The sequence below is a fragment of the Oculina patagonica genome, chromosome 13 (genome assembly GCF_052425735.1).
Source record: "Oculina patagonica isolate OP01 chromosome 13, crgOcupat, whole genome shotgun sequence".
NCBI lineage: Eukaryota > Metazoa > Cnidaria > Anthozoa > Scleractinia > Oculinidae > Oculina > Oculina patagonica.
Window position 1 is genome coordinate 18,835,371 of NC_135770.1, and position 14,178 is coordinate 18,849,548.

The following is a 14,178-nucleotide window of genomic DNA, read 5'->3' on the forward strand; positions in this document are numbered from 1 at the left end:
ATATTCCAACTTGCAAAGCAGTCAATATTTGTTTTTTTTTTTGTAAGTGGTGGTTTTCTCAGCCTTTAGCCTTTTAATTTGGTAATGAAAGCATCAAAAATCACAACGAGCTTAGCATCAGGGAGTTTTAACAACAAAAGCCATGCAACCGTTGAGAGGTGATAAATCCGCAGGTCTAAGCCACAATGATTGCTTTGCAAGTTGAGTCATCCCTAGGATTTCAAATTCACTCAGGAGAATATGGTGATTAACTTCGTTTCTTCCACACTGCGAGGCAATTCAAAGTTGTTGACAAAAGCTAAGCTAGTATTCATTTCTTTGTTCCTACTCGAGAGCCAAAAGTTGAAACATACAAAAAGGGAATATTTCTTCACGCAGAAATTTAATTTGACTCAAATAATATATCGGCAAGGCAAATTTAAAAAGGTTAACGGTCTCGATGCATTATGTAGTGTTAACAATTTCAATGAATAAATTAATTTTGTCCAAATAATGTTTCTCGGAAAACATCGAGGGTTTCGGGATAAAAATACTCACTGTTTCCCTTGGGGCCAGTCATTTTAAAAGGGCTTAAAAGGGTTTCTTCACTAACACGAGAAAAAACACTGAAACACTGAAGAGTTTATTGAGGATGCGTCAGTCAGTCATCTCATGCAATATATGGAAAGATGCTTGTGTTTTCAAGGTGTATAACGTCCAACTCTGAAAAAGTCTAAAAGAGAGGCAATAAGTAAAATGCACACCAAAAGTGTATAAACTTTTTGTTTTATTTGTGATACTTTACGCTATCTGTATGCTATCTTGAAGTTTATCTTTTCTTGTCGATATTGAACAACGTCAACAATTCCAGCTGAATAACCTCAGAGTCTCGGAAAGAGAATTTATAAATTAATGCACACTAAATGGCCAAACAAAGCAGAGCACAAAAAAAAACCCGTTTCATCTATCAATTTTCATATAATCAGTATATACTCAAAATAAATTGTCTTTTTATTTCCGTGTCGATATGGAACAATGCCATTGTATTCAAGCTACATATCCTACAAGTCAGTCATGAAATTAATATTTTGTCTTTTCGTGCCGATGTGGAACAACGGAAAGATAATTAGTAAATAAAACGCACTCTAAATGGACATACTCCAGAGAAAGTAAACAGAACGAGTAAATGTTTTACCATATACTTTATTTACGTTTTCATCAAAATTTTCTTTTTAATTCTGGGTTGATATGGAATATTGTTATTGTTTCCCAGCTGAATATCCTCCAAGTCAGGGAAGTTTGTGCTTAAATAAATAAAATCGTGGCCCTTCTCCCCGGGTTGCGCGAGTGGTCATCTTATGTCGCACGTTTTACGGTCACCCCTTGTAGACTGCATTTAGTAGAGAAGTAACTCACAGTTTAATGAAATATTGCTAAAAAATAGTCAGTATGTCTATTTTTTACGGAAAAGTATCGATTAAGCGGGCTTTTCGACACCCCAGATTTGTTTATCAACCAATTAACCAATAAATCAAAGTTGTTAAAGCACACGAGCATGTTCCTTTTGACATGGTAAATTTTCTTTGCTCGTGTGCACGGTAAATTATGGTATTTTTTCCTTGACACAACGCGCCAATCTATAAATAAGGTGACTTGATAAGTAAAAGCTTGTTAAGTAAACAAAACGTGCTTGTGTGCACGGCTCAACAAGGACTGAAAACTTGTCAAGGGATAACGAGATCTATAGCGTTTCAGAAAAAAAAATCCACTTTTTTACAGATTAAATTTTCTAAGAGTGTTGCAGATTTAAAGAAAATCCTGTCAAGGAAACTTCTTCATTAATTGACACGAGAAAAAAATTGTAAAAGTAGACCTGAAAAAGCAAACCTGCTGTTCATTCACACAATCAAATAAAATTTCGAAAGCACTTGTCACGGAAAGCTCGTTTTTGTGTAATTATCTTAATTAACAGCAATGTGAGAAAAACGTGATTGGTAGAAGTATGTGGAAGGAGAAAAAAGTGTTTATTTTATCTTGACCATTTGTAAACATAGACACACGAAGAGCACGGGAAGTTATTAGGACTAAATAGTGATAGCGATAGTCATTCTGGAGTTTTGCTTGTGAAGAGATCACTCGACACGATGCGCTCCACTGTGGTTTCCCTTCTTGTGCTGTCGGTCTTGATTGCAACGGTAAGCAGAGCGGTTGATGGTTGGAATATTTCATCCATGCCAGGCCTGTTTCCTCCTAAACCGGGCAACGTTGTGATCTGCAACGCAGTTCAGGATTCACACTGCAACGAAGCCATTAAATCTCTTGAAGCGAGTCTGATGGCAGCAATAGAGAAGAAGTTCGAGCTGCTCATTGCGGCAATGAACAAAACTTCTCAAGGTAGTTCCGCAGGTGAAGTCTTCCTCCTTTTATTTTATCAGAATTCCTTTTTATTTTTTTTTAAACTAATCACTTTACTGTATTTTATTGCGTTTCTTCTTGGGTAGGTCCGTCTTTCGCCTCGTGCAGGGACATTTACTTGAATCACAAGTGAGTCATACAAAATGTTTTATCAGTTTAACCATCGTTAGAATCGAAATAGACAAAGAAGTAATTCAAGAGTCGCTTTTTTGGATTTTTGACACAAACAATTCGTATTTTCTAAGGCTAAATAACGTCAGTACTGTTAGTTTCGAGAAAGGAAAGGAAATTTTAACTCACAGTACCTCTACCACTGTTTACCTAAACGTTTGGAGAGGCAACTTTCACTTTTCCATAATGCTTTTTTTTCTTGAAAAAAATATTAAATATAAATCCGGAGTATAACTGGAGGTGGTAGACTGTTCAAAATTTTTTTAATTCTTTCAGTATTGTCCTTTGCACTTACGGCGATCTTATTAAAAATTAACCTTGTTATGTTCATTTAAAATTATTTGTTTCCTCTGTTTCAGTGGCATGCCTGTAAACTAGCTACCTCGTTGAGATATGAAGCTAAGTGCATGACCACTATAAACATATATTTAATTTTTAAAATTTTTTTTTTTTTTTTTCCGTTGAAAGGGTTGTGATTTAGCGCCTTGTTATGGCTTTTGTGGGGTCCTTAACATAGCATAGTTTTCTAATTTTATAAATATTTCTCGTGTTCGCACAAAACAAAAGAAAAAAATGTGACCAGGTTACTGATAATGACAAGTTAGCTTTCCGAACATTTTATCATAAAAGAAGATTGTTGTGGCGCTTTTTAAAACTGTTGCCGCTTACTAAAGAATTCTGCATCGGTTTTTATCAGGTCACAAGGAAACAAAGCTTACTTACTCCAAATGGACTCTGGGAAGGTTCCTGTGTACTGCCATATGACAAGCTCTGGCCTTGGAGCATGTGGAGGTGGTGGATGGACGCTGGCCATGAAGACTGATGGCACAAAGGTATTATTTCTGACAACTGTTGAACAATTATTACGATACTCAATATGAATGTGTGATAACACCAAGTTTTAACTTTATTACGAGTCAGGGTTTTGCCTACTTTGAAAAAAAGGTCTACCGTGGGGATAATGCAAATACTCACCATGAGCTATAGGATAAGTGGAGTTTGTCTAAGTTAAAAGCTAATATCTTACCACTAAAGTCTTTTCTTTACTATTCTGTTTACTTCTGTCGTTGTTCGATCACAATACATGGGTAACCAGGCTTTTATTCAACCGACAAGACCTGGATGCTAAACTAATTTGCATTTGGAGTGCCCCTGGCCACTCCCCGAAAAAAGCACCATTTCATGCCTTTGGAGGTAGGTATTCCTACATGTGGACCACTAAGCTAATTTGCATTTGGGACTATGTGTATAATACCATGGGTAGGAAGATAATCCCTTCTTTCGTGTGAAGCTCGTAAGATCCAAAGGTGGCCATTTTCCTTATAAGGAATGTAAAGGTGGCCCACCTGGGGGTTATACAAAGGAAATCATTCATTCACACAGGGAGTGGGATGAGGTGAACATGGGTTTACCCGAAGTTGTTGGAGTCTTGCTTAATTAAATGGTTGAATTTTGCGACTATGAATTGGAGTTAAGAACTATTTACATCACCTTTGAAGTAAATTGAAATAATACGGGCTCGCCCGCTCTTACTACTTTTCTTTATTTTACTGTCATAATCTGACGTTCTAATGTTGAGAGAAGCAGTGAGTGGAGAAAATAAAGTTTTATCGGCTACATTTCAGAAACAGTAGTGGATTCTCCGACGACAATAAATTGCACGCCGCATGTAAATACCCTATTCCCACTTAATTTTGCGAGTACTAAATTTCGCGATTTTCGCGATTTTGAAAAAAACGCGAAATTTAATACTCGCGAAATGTAGGACACGCGAAGTTAAAAAATCGCGAAATTTAATATCGTGCTGATAATATAAAAAAATAATGAAACTAGGTGTGTTTTATCATAGTTATTCTAACATGTCTGAGCTTCATGTTTAGGAGTTTTTTGTTTAATTTTGTCCATTAGTTATCTCCCACTCTATCAGTGGCACTTTTCGAACTGTTCTCTGTCGCCAAATTCCTCAAAATGTCGCTCTTGCAGTCGTGGATGAACCTATTAGGAATTTAGACTGTTAAATACGTTATGTTTTGTTATGTGTAGATTGTTTTGTTTGCTGTTTTTACGATGACTTTCATATTAATTATGTTGTTACAGTTTCGAGGTCAAAGCTTCATATTTAAGAATAGGTAAAAATCGCGAAGTTTAATGCACTCCAATTGTAGCTTCCTCTCAAAATCGCGAAATTAAGTACTCGCGAAATATGGCTCTTGATTTTTCGCGAAATTAAGTACTCGCGAAATTTAGTGAGAATAAGGTAATTGTACTATATATGCGAGTCGAAAACATTAAACAAAGAAGCGCTCTTACAAGCTTAAATTCGTCAAAAAACCTGCATAAAAACTAACCCACCCTTTGCGGAAATTTTTCTCATTTATTTTATTTCAAAACCTCAGTCGTAAATGCCGATTTTTTCGAAGCTTAAGAACGCCTTCGCGTTAATATCAACTATACTTGGAAATAGGCCAAAATGAAATTCCTTCAAACTCGGCCTGAATAAAGCCCTAGGGGCACTAGTTACAAAAATATAAGTTTAAGATCAATCGGTTAATTTTTGATTTTTTAACAATTTTTTTCTTCCCAAAGCCCGAAACCGGACAAAATCGAACACAAAAGTAGGGTCAATTCGGAGGCTTCTCCAATCGAAAATAAAATTTTTCATTGAAAACGAATTTCATACCGTATTTGTACCTCCATTCTACTATCTTTAGAAATAATTAAATCGCAATTTGATAAGAAGGCAAATATTTTACAAAATTTTGAAAGTCGCTTCCTCAAGACAGCTAAAAATAGGCCAAAATTTACCATATTTTTAACTGCTTTAAAAGCCTCCTGGTACATCGTTTTGCCCAAAACGGCTTTATCAGCCTGAAAGAGCATGTTTTTAACTACAAATCTGTGAAATAAAATTTTTGGGTAATTAAAATCGCGAGCGCTGAGGCGGCGAAGTAAATGCAGCTATCTTCCTAAAATCCCGACCTTTGACCTTGCCGCAACGAAACCGCTAATAACGAGTTGTGACAATCTTTTCCTTATTTTGCGTAGGTTTCTTGTTTTATCGGTTGAAAACATGTATTACGTGATGAATGCAATTTTACTTGATGCATGAAACGCCCAAAAGTCACATATAGACTTCTGTCAGTTGGACAAAATAAAGCACTTCGTTTATAAATACGCATGCCGAAATTTAAACTTGAACGAATTCAATATTGAATTTGGTTTATGCGTTAAACTAGTTAAATCACGGCAATACCCACCTGAATATTCATATTCACAGCGGTGCCATATCCCTGGAATAACGTTGAAAGGGAGCTCAATCAAAACTTTGCAATGTTTGCGACTGATACTAATCGAATTAATGTTAAAATTGTCACGCGCTGATTGTTCATCAGAGGAAAACGAATGTATTGTTTCCACGGGCAACCCCAAAATAGTCACTTCCGTTACATGAGCGATAAAGTTATTTTTTTTTATTATAGGCTGTCTTAAGGATAAACAATATAAAACCTCACTTACAAATTATTTTCTTATTAAGGGACCATTTTTTTTATCTAAAGTAAATTAATTTGAAATTGGTTTACGCTGGAATTTACACAGAATTATTGACAGGTGTCACCAGTTTTCCGATAAATGTTCATTTCAGTATCGAAACTTGCGAGAAAAAGAAATCTTCTTTTAGTTTTCTTATTGAACTGTGATTGCATTTGTTGACATAAGAGAAAAAAGGCGAAAAGTTTAAAGTAAGTAAGTAAGTACGTTTACTCGAAAAAATTATTGTGTGCGCTCGTTGGCTTGCTGTGGATACGCAAAACATGTTGGCGGTGATTGTGGTTCGAGTACAGAACGACAAGCGAACGATCATGATGAGTGTGTACGACTAGCTGAATGCTGTAGAGATATCAAAGGCCACCTAAAAAGTTGCTGTGTTTCTGATTCGTCATTAAATTAAGAGGCAACACTTTTGCTGGCTAGGGCGGGTAAGTGAAACTCAAGTTAATGCAGTTTTTGCATTGTTTACATAATCAATTTTATTTTATTTTGTCTCTGGACATTTTGTTTTCATCTTTCCCTGTTAAAGGTATATTTGATGAAGACGAGTCGAATTTAAATCTAACAATTTGCCCAAGACACCGCGACGCATTTGGGCTAAGGTGGCGAAAAAACAGAAAAACCTGCTCAATTCCGACTTCATGGGCAGCGCATAGAAAACCTAATGTAAAGGGGGAGCGAGGGATAACACTTGGGCAGTCCCGTCGCCTTTACAAAGTCAGCACAGTCATAATCCCTGTTGGTTCAAGTAAGTTTTTAAAACTTCTAACAAACTCGTAACAGAACGTGGCCAGATAAATGAAGGTAAGAGAATGATTAAAGAGGGTAAAAAAACCCTGGGCAGGTCCCAAATGTGTTAAAATAACTACTAAGAGGGAGGGGAGTGCAGAGGCCGAGCTTTAACAAAAGTGCCGCTTACCTTATTATAGGAAATTAACGCTAGTGTTAATTAAGGTATGGAAATTAACGCGACTTAAATTAACGCGAATTGAAGGAAAATTACTTCCCAATAAAGGAAATTAACGCGAAAGAGAGGGTAACACTTCAAAATGAAGGAAATTAACGCGACGTTCACAACTGGGACAAGTTTATTTCAACACTTGTAGGAGTATAATCTTAAACACAAACAATGTTCATGGTATTTTTCCCACTTCGAGCGTTCTTTGCAGTATCAGTGAAAGTGGTAGATGACCACCCTGATAAAATAACTGTAACGAGAAAATGGAAATTAACGCTCCACTTAATTAACGGTGCGGAAATTAACGTTAACAAAAATTAACGCGACTTAAATTAACGCGAATTTTTGAAATTCGCGTTAATTTCATGACGCGTTAATTTTCTATAATAAGGTATCATCGCCCCCCCCCCCCATCGCGATCGCGATCGATCGATTGAATATTTATTTTAACTGCACTCTGTTGTTTTTTTAAGGTGTTTTTTTGTAAGGAAGAACATATTTAATTTATTTTATACATTTCTTTGATTGATCACCGTTTACAATTCTACCCATTTCACACGTTTCATACAGTGTAAAATAGACTTTCCATAATCGAGTCGATACAAAAATTACACTCCATCCACCGCGCCCCGCCCCACCCACATCGGAGAACCTTTTCAAGCATTTAAAAACAAAACGCTTTCCTTTAATGGTACACAGAGGAGAGTAGCGAAAGTGTGTGTGTGAATATGTGGGTTTATGTTATTTGGGAAGCTTAACCCGGGGAGGGGGGGGGGGGGCATGACAACACACTATTGGGAAAATACTACATCAAAACAATAAATAAAATGGGGGACGTGACATTTTTCTCACCAATCAAAGGGATTGGTAGGTGGGTGTTATTTGTAAGGTACTATGAGTAATTTTTCAGATTGGCTTCAAAGCACTAATAAATAAAAGCCCCTTCGTTGAATCCTTAAGTTCGTCACGCAATCTTTTCTCCCCAATGTGGGAAGGAAGGCGTGACGAGACCAAAGGATATTTGCGTTCAATCAAACAACTAGCCTGTTCCAGGCGTTCGGTTAGTTGGGAAGCGCGAAAAACGGCGAGCGAAAAAAAAAAAAAAAAATAAGGGGAGGGGGGCGGGGAGGAGAGCGAGCGCCCCCTCGCCTTAGACCCCCTCCCCATTTTTTCGCTTGCCGTTTCCCAACTAACCGAACGCCTGGAACAGGCTATCAAACAACGGGTGAGGGTAAAGTGAAGGTCGAAACATTTCTCACAAGAAGTTTTAAAAACTTACTTGAACCAACAGGGATTATGACTGTGCTGACTTTGTAAAGGCGACGGGACTGCCCAAGTGTTATCCCTCGCTCCCCCTTTACATTAGGTTTTCTATGCGCTGCCCATGAAGTCGGAATTGAGCAGGTTTTTCTGTTTTTTCGCCACCTTAGCCCAAATGCGTCGCGGTGTCTTGGGCAAATTGTTAGATTTAAATTCGACTCGTCTTCATCAAATATACCTTTAACAGGGAAAGATGAAAACAAAATGTCCAGAGACAAAATAAAATAAAATTGATTATGTAAACAATGCAAAAACTGCATTAACTTGAGTTTCACTTACCCGCCCTAGCCAGCAAAAGTGTTGCCTCTTAATTTAATGACGAATCAGAAACACAGCAAGTTTTTAGGTGGCCTTTGATATCTTTACAGCATTCAGCTAGTCGTACACACTCATCATGATCGTTCGCTTGTCGTTCTGTACTCGAACCACAATCACCGCCAACATGTTTTGCGTATCCACAGCAAGCCAACGAGCGCACACAATAATTTTTTCGAGTAAACGTACTTACTTACTTACTTACTTTAAACTTTTCGCCTTTTTTTTCTCTTATGTCAACAAATGCAATCACAGTTCAATAAGAAAACTAAAAGAAGATTTCTTTTTCTCGCAAGTTTCGATACTGAAATGAACATTTATCGGAAAACTGGTGACACCTGTCAATAATTCTGTGTAAATTCCAGCGTAAACCAATTTCAAATTAATTTACTTTAGATAAAAAAAAATGGTCCCTTAATAAGAAAATAATTTGTAAGTGAGGTTTTATATTGTTTATCCTTAAGACAGCCTATAATGAAAAAAAAAAACTTTATCGCTCATGTAACGGAAGTGACTATTTTGGGGTTGCCCGTGGAAACAATACATTCGTTTTCCTCTGATGAACAATCAGCGCGTGACAATTTTAACATTAATTCGATTAGTATCAGTCGCAAACATTGCAAAGTTTTGATTGACCTCCCTTTCAACGTTTTTCCAGAGATATGGCACCGCTGTGAATATGAATATTCAGGTGGGTATTGCCGTGATTTAACTAGTTTAACGCATAAACCAAATTCAATATTGAATTCGTTCAAGTTTAAATTTCGGCATGCGTATTTATAAACGAAGTGCTTTATTTTGTCCAACTGACAGAAGTCTATATGTGACTTTTGGGCGTTTCATGCATCAAGTAAAATTGCATTCATCACGTAATACATGTTTTCAACCGATAAAACAAGAAACCTACGCAAAATAAGGAAAAGATTGTCACAACTCGTTATTAGCGGTTTCGTTGCGGCAAGGTCAAAGGTCGGGTTTTTAGGAAGATAGCTGCATTTACTTCGCCGCCTCAGCGCTCGCGATTTTAATTACCCAAAAATTTTATTTCACAGATTTGTAGTTAAAAACATGCTCTTTCAGGCTGATAAAGCCGTTTTGGGCAAAACGATGTACCAGGAGGCTTTTAAAGCAGTTAAAAATATGGTAAATTTTGGCCTATTTTTAGCTGTCTTGAGGAAGCGACTTTCAAAATTTTGTAAAATATTTGCCTTCTTATCAAATTGCGATCTAATTATTTCTAAAGATAGTAGAATGGAGGTACAAATACGATATGAAATTCGTTTTCAATGAAAAATTTTATTTTCGATTGGAGAAGCCTCCGAATTGACCCTACTTTTGTGTTCGATTTTGTCCGGTGTCGGGCTTTGGGAAGAAAAAAATTGTTAAAAAATCAAAAATTAACCGATTGATCTTAAACTTATATTTTTGTAACTAGTGCCCCTAGGGCTTTATTCAGGCCGAGTTTGAAGGAATTTCATTTTGGCCTATTTCCAAGTATAGTTGATATTAACGCGAAGGCGTTCTTAAATATTCACAACAACAATTAGTGAATAGATTTAAATATTCATATTTGTAACTTGTGACCACACAAACACACGCGTAGAGTTCAACGCCTGTGTTTTCTCGTTCATGCTGCACCGGTTAAAAGTCTCTCGTTGCTTGTTTAGGCAATTTAAGACAACTCCAGCTTACTCCATATCGAAAACCTTCAAAAATAACGACAACGACCAAAACACTATACGAAATTTACATTTTTTTCCACCGTTGAGTATCGAACATCTCCAAAATAAACCAAACTACATTTCCGGTTGCCAAACCTTTCTTCGTCCATGTGGGGAAAGGCTCAAGTTTGTCGCCTTTTTCATACCTCACAAGGGGATTGAGAGTGCTCGTTGATCTTACGAGCTCAACACGAAATTAAAAAACAATACCCATTGTTTGTCCGGTTTAGTGATTGGCCAAAAACCACAATCTCCTAGCAACAGTAAAAGTTTTTCCTACCCAGTGTTTTTATTATTCGCCGTAACACCAAATGCAAATTAGTTTAGCATCCAGGTCTTCTTGGTTGAATAAAAGCCTGGTTACCCATGTGTTGCGATCGAACAACCAAAGTAGTAAACAGAGTAGTGGTAAGATATTGGCTTTTAATTTAGAAAAAACTCCACTTATCCTATAGCTCATGTACTCACTTTGCTATTTGTATTAGGCTTGTTCTCGTGTCAAGTTTTTTTTAATTTTTAATTTTTGTTTATCAGCCAACCTTTCATTACGATTCCAAACTCTGGAGCAACAAGATAGACTTCAACCTTCCAGGAGGAATGACTGGCTTAGACACACAAGAGACCAAGTTACCGACCTACTGGAACACACACTTCTCCAAGATATGCCTCAGTATGAGAGTCGGCCATCAGATCAAGTTCATTGCAATCAACAAGCACGCCAACTCTCTTTACTCTTTGATTGCCGACGGAACGTATCGCGCCACCTCAGTAGGTCGCAATACGTGGAAGACACTCCCTTGGCTCGCACGCTTCCTTACAACCCAACTGCAACAAGGAAGGGTTTAATGCACGCATTCCGGGAAAATCTGACAGGGCAAGAATTGGTATCCTTGGTAACAACGAAAACGACTGCGACACCAACGATTCCAGAATCGGTTTTGGTGGAGGAGGATATCCCGATGATTCCAACACGTGTGGAAACGAGGCACGCGCCGGGGGAGATAATGGAGACAAGCACATCAAAGCCATGGGATACATCTTAATTCAATAACATCTCCAAGTTAATTTTCCTGATGTTCGTTCAAGGTCAGCTACATTTCAAGAGAATTGTCAGCCACTTTTAAATCCGTTTAGTTTTCTTATAAATCGTAACTCGACAACAACACATTGCAATAATTAAGATGTATTTTCTGGGAACTTTAAAAAAGCATTCGAGTAGTGTATTTAATGCAAAACGAATAAAATTGGTGATTGGACAAAGCTAATGGCTGGTGTCTTTAAGCAACTTTGCATGTTCCCAAGTTCCTAAGGAACCGGAGAAAAACAATCATCCAAAATTTACCTTTGTGAGAAAACCTTCGCATAATTATACGCAGTCATCACCAACCGCAATAGCCCAATTTCGATATTTTAAGATTCAGCCTAAAACAATAGACATCACTACGAGGCTCCGGGGAATAAACCCCACAAACTCTATAGTTTAGTGCCCGGAGCCTCGTCCTGAGGTCTATTGTTTATGTTGAATTTTAATATATCGAAATTGGGCTATTCAGAGCCAATTGCAGTTCGTTGCTTAATTTTCTATTTACGGCCTTGCATCCCGAAGTGGCTTCTGATCTAGTCCCGTTCTATAATTTGAGAACATAAATTTCGTTTTTTGACATACTCTGTTTTCCAAAAGGTGTAAACAAATCACTTAAAACCAAGACCACCAACAAGCAGGTTTTTTTTATAACTAGTCAGTCAGCTTCATACTGGCCATATTAAAACTGGCATTAAACTAACCCATACTAACTAATAAATCAAAGTGTTGCAAATGATTAAGTTCTCATCTTTGGTTATACTGTATAACAATTTCGCCATTTTACTTTAAAATTAGCAAAAAGTGAGAATCCATTCTTACAAAAATCCAGCCAAAGACTCAGTACTCACTGTATCCCGAACAAGTCGTCAGTCAAATAACATAACACAACATCAAGTGTAACACCTTAGTATTGCGTCAGTGTCTGTTGGCTGGAAAGCTGTAGGACGAAGTTAGACAAAAACGTCAATGTTGTGTCTACATTACATGCGGGACAAATTTATAGGGTAGAAGGATTTTGACGGATTGGCACATAACTATTAAAAGTGGATAAGACATACATCGGCTTCAGTTAAGATTGAAATATACTTAACCACCACAGCAGTTTTTATTTTAGAAATAAGCTCTAAATAATATTTGAATAACTACTGATTGCAAAGTCAATTATGGGATATCTTAAAGCAAGACTTGTAGACTGAGATAACTGGACTGCGGGCTATTTGGCATTTGCTCTTGCATACCGATTGCAAACCCCGAAAACCCGTGCTTGGGGAATTGCCTCTATAAATTTTTTATCAAGACGTGTGAGATTTGAAATTGCTACGTCTTTTTTGTGATTTGATGTTGTTTGGAGAACGTATCGCTTGATGTACATCAAATCTGCATAACTTCCAAAGGAAAAGATACTGTATAAATCCTTGTGACAACAAAACTGAACTTTTTAGGATAACAAACTGTATTAATCAACAGTTTGAACACCAGCCTTACCAGTAATCAGGTCGCCTGTTTTGAGACCACGGCGCGGTAACAACAAAATAAAAAGGATAACTCGATCCAGGAATTTCGCAATTAGCCAAACTCAGTAGGCATGGGAAATGGATACTCTCCACTTCTCCCAATACTACCGTTCGTTTTTGTCGCGTCAACTTAAGACATTGATCCCGTACCGTTAATTGAGTTGTCAACAGTTGTCCGGAGACTGTCCTATAAAAACATATAAGCGTACGCGACAATACCGAAAGATATTATGGGTAGCGGAAATTCACCGTTGATTGTTCTAAGTAAGTCAATCACCGACTGTGTTTCAGCAACGTGGGAGGGGGGACCCTAATATAAAAGGGGCGGACCAATCTAGGAGTGGCTTAAGCATTTCTGACTCCTAAAAGATATCAAAATACTAAAACATTAATAGAAAAAAAAACATTATGTAGATTTCCTTTTGTGTAACCCTAAACGAGACCTTGACGGCTAAAAATATTAGCGTTTTCCCCGGAACACCCTTGGTAGGAGCAAAAATCCGAAATTTACACCCCTAAGCAAGTTGACGAACATCCCCGCCAATTTCATTTCGTGTCCCCCCGGGGTTTAAACAAGATGACAGGCTGAATAAACCAAGAAACGAGATATGCAAAGACACGTCAATGGATAGTAGCTTTTACGCCTACGTCATTATACCGAATGGTAGTGTAGGTATTTACTGGAATATAACGTATGAGATCTACTTAGATCTACTACCTTTAGGTTACCATTGTTAGCGGCTACCAATTTTAGCGATTTTAGAAACTTGAGCTAGTGCCCGCAAGTTAGTACCCGCAAAATTTGTCTAGGTCAAATTTAATACGCTTTAAATTTAAGTCCCCCTCCCCCCAGCACACACAAACACCCCAAAAGAAAACAAAATTAGAAATAGTCGACTTGAAAAAAAATGGTTAATAAATGATACGGATCCCATTTTCTGAATTTTTAAATAAACCTTGCAAATGTTCGTTCAATTTCAAGTGAGTTTGTTCGTTTACGAAACATGTATTTCTGTCTTAGATATTTGTTCATTTAAAAATGGTTTACACGATTTCGCTATTTTCGGAAAATCGCGAAATTAAATAGTCGCTATATCTTGCTCAGAAAAAAAAATCAGCTAAAATAAGTAGCCGTTAACAAAAGTAAGCTTA

General features: G+C 37.2%; 1 pseudogene across 1 annotated transcript; it reads left to right on the forward strand.

Moving 5' to 3' along the window:
* The first annotated feature begins 1,925 nt into the window (after positions 1-1,925).
* Positions 1,926-11,708, forward strand: LOC144634655 (putative skeletal organic matrix protein 5; annotated as a pseudogene). The gene is made up of 4 exons (XR_013567227.1): positions 1,926-2,373; positions 2,481-2,523; positions 3,263-3,398; positions 10,963-11,708. The product of XR_013567227.1 is annotated as a putative skeletal organic matrix protein 5 (transcript).
* The last annotated feature ends 2,470 nt before the right edge of the window (positions 11,709-14,178 follow it).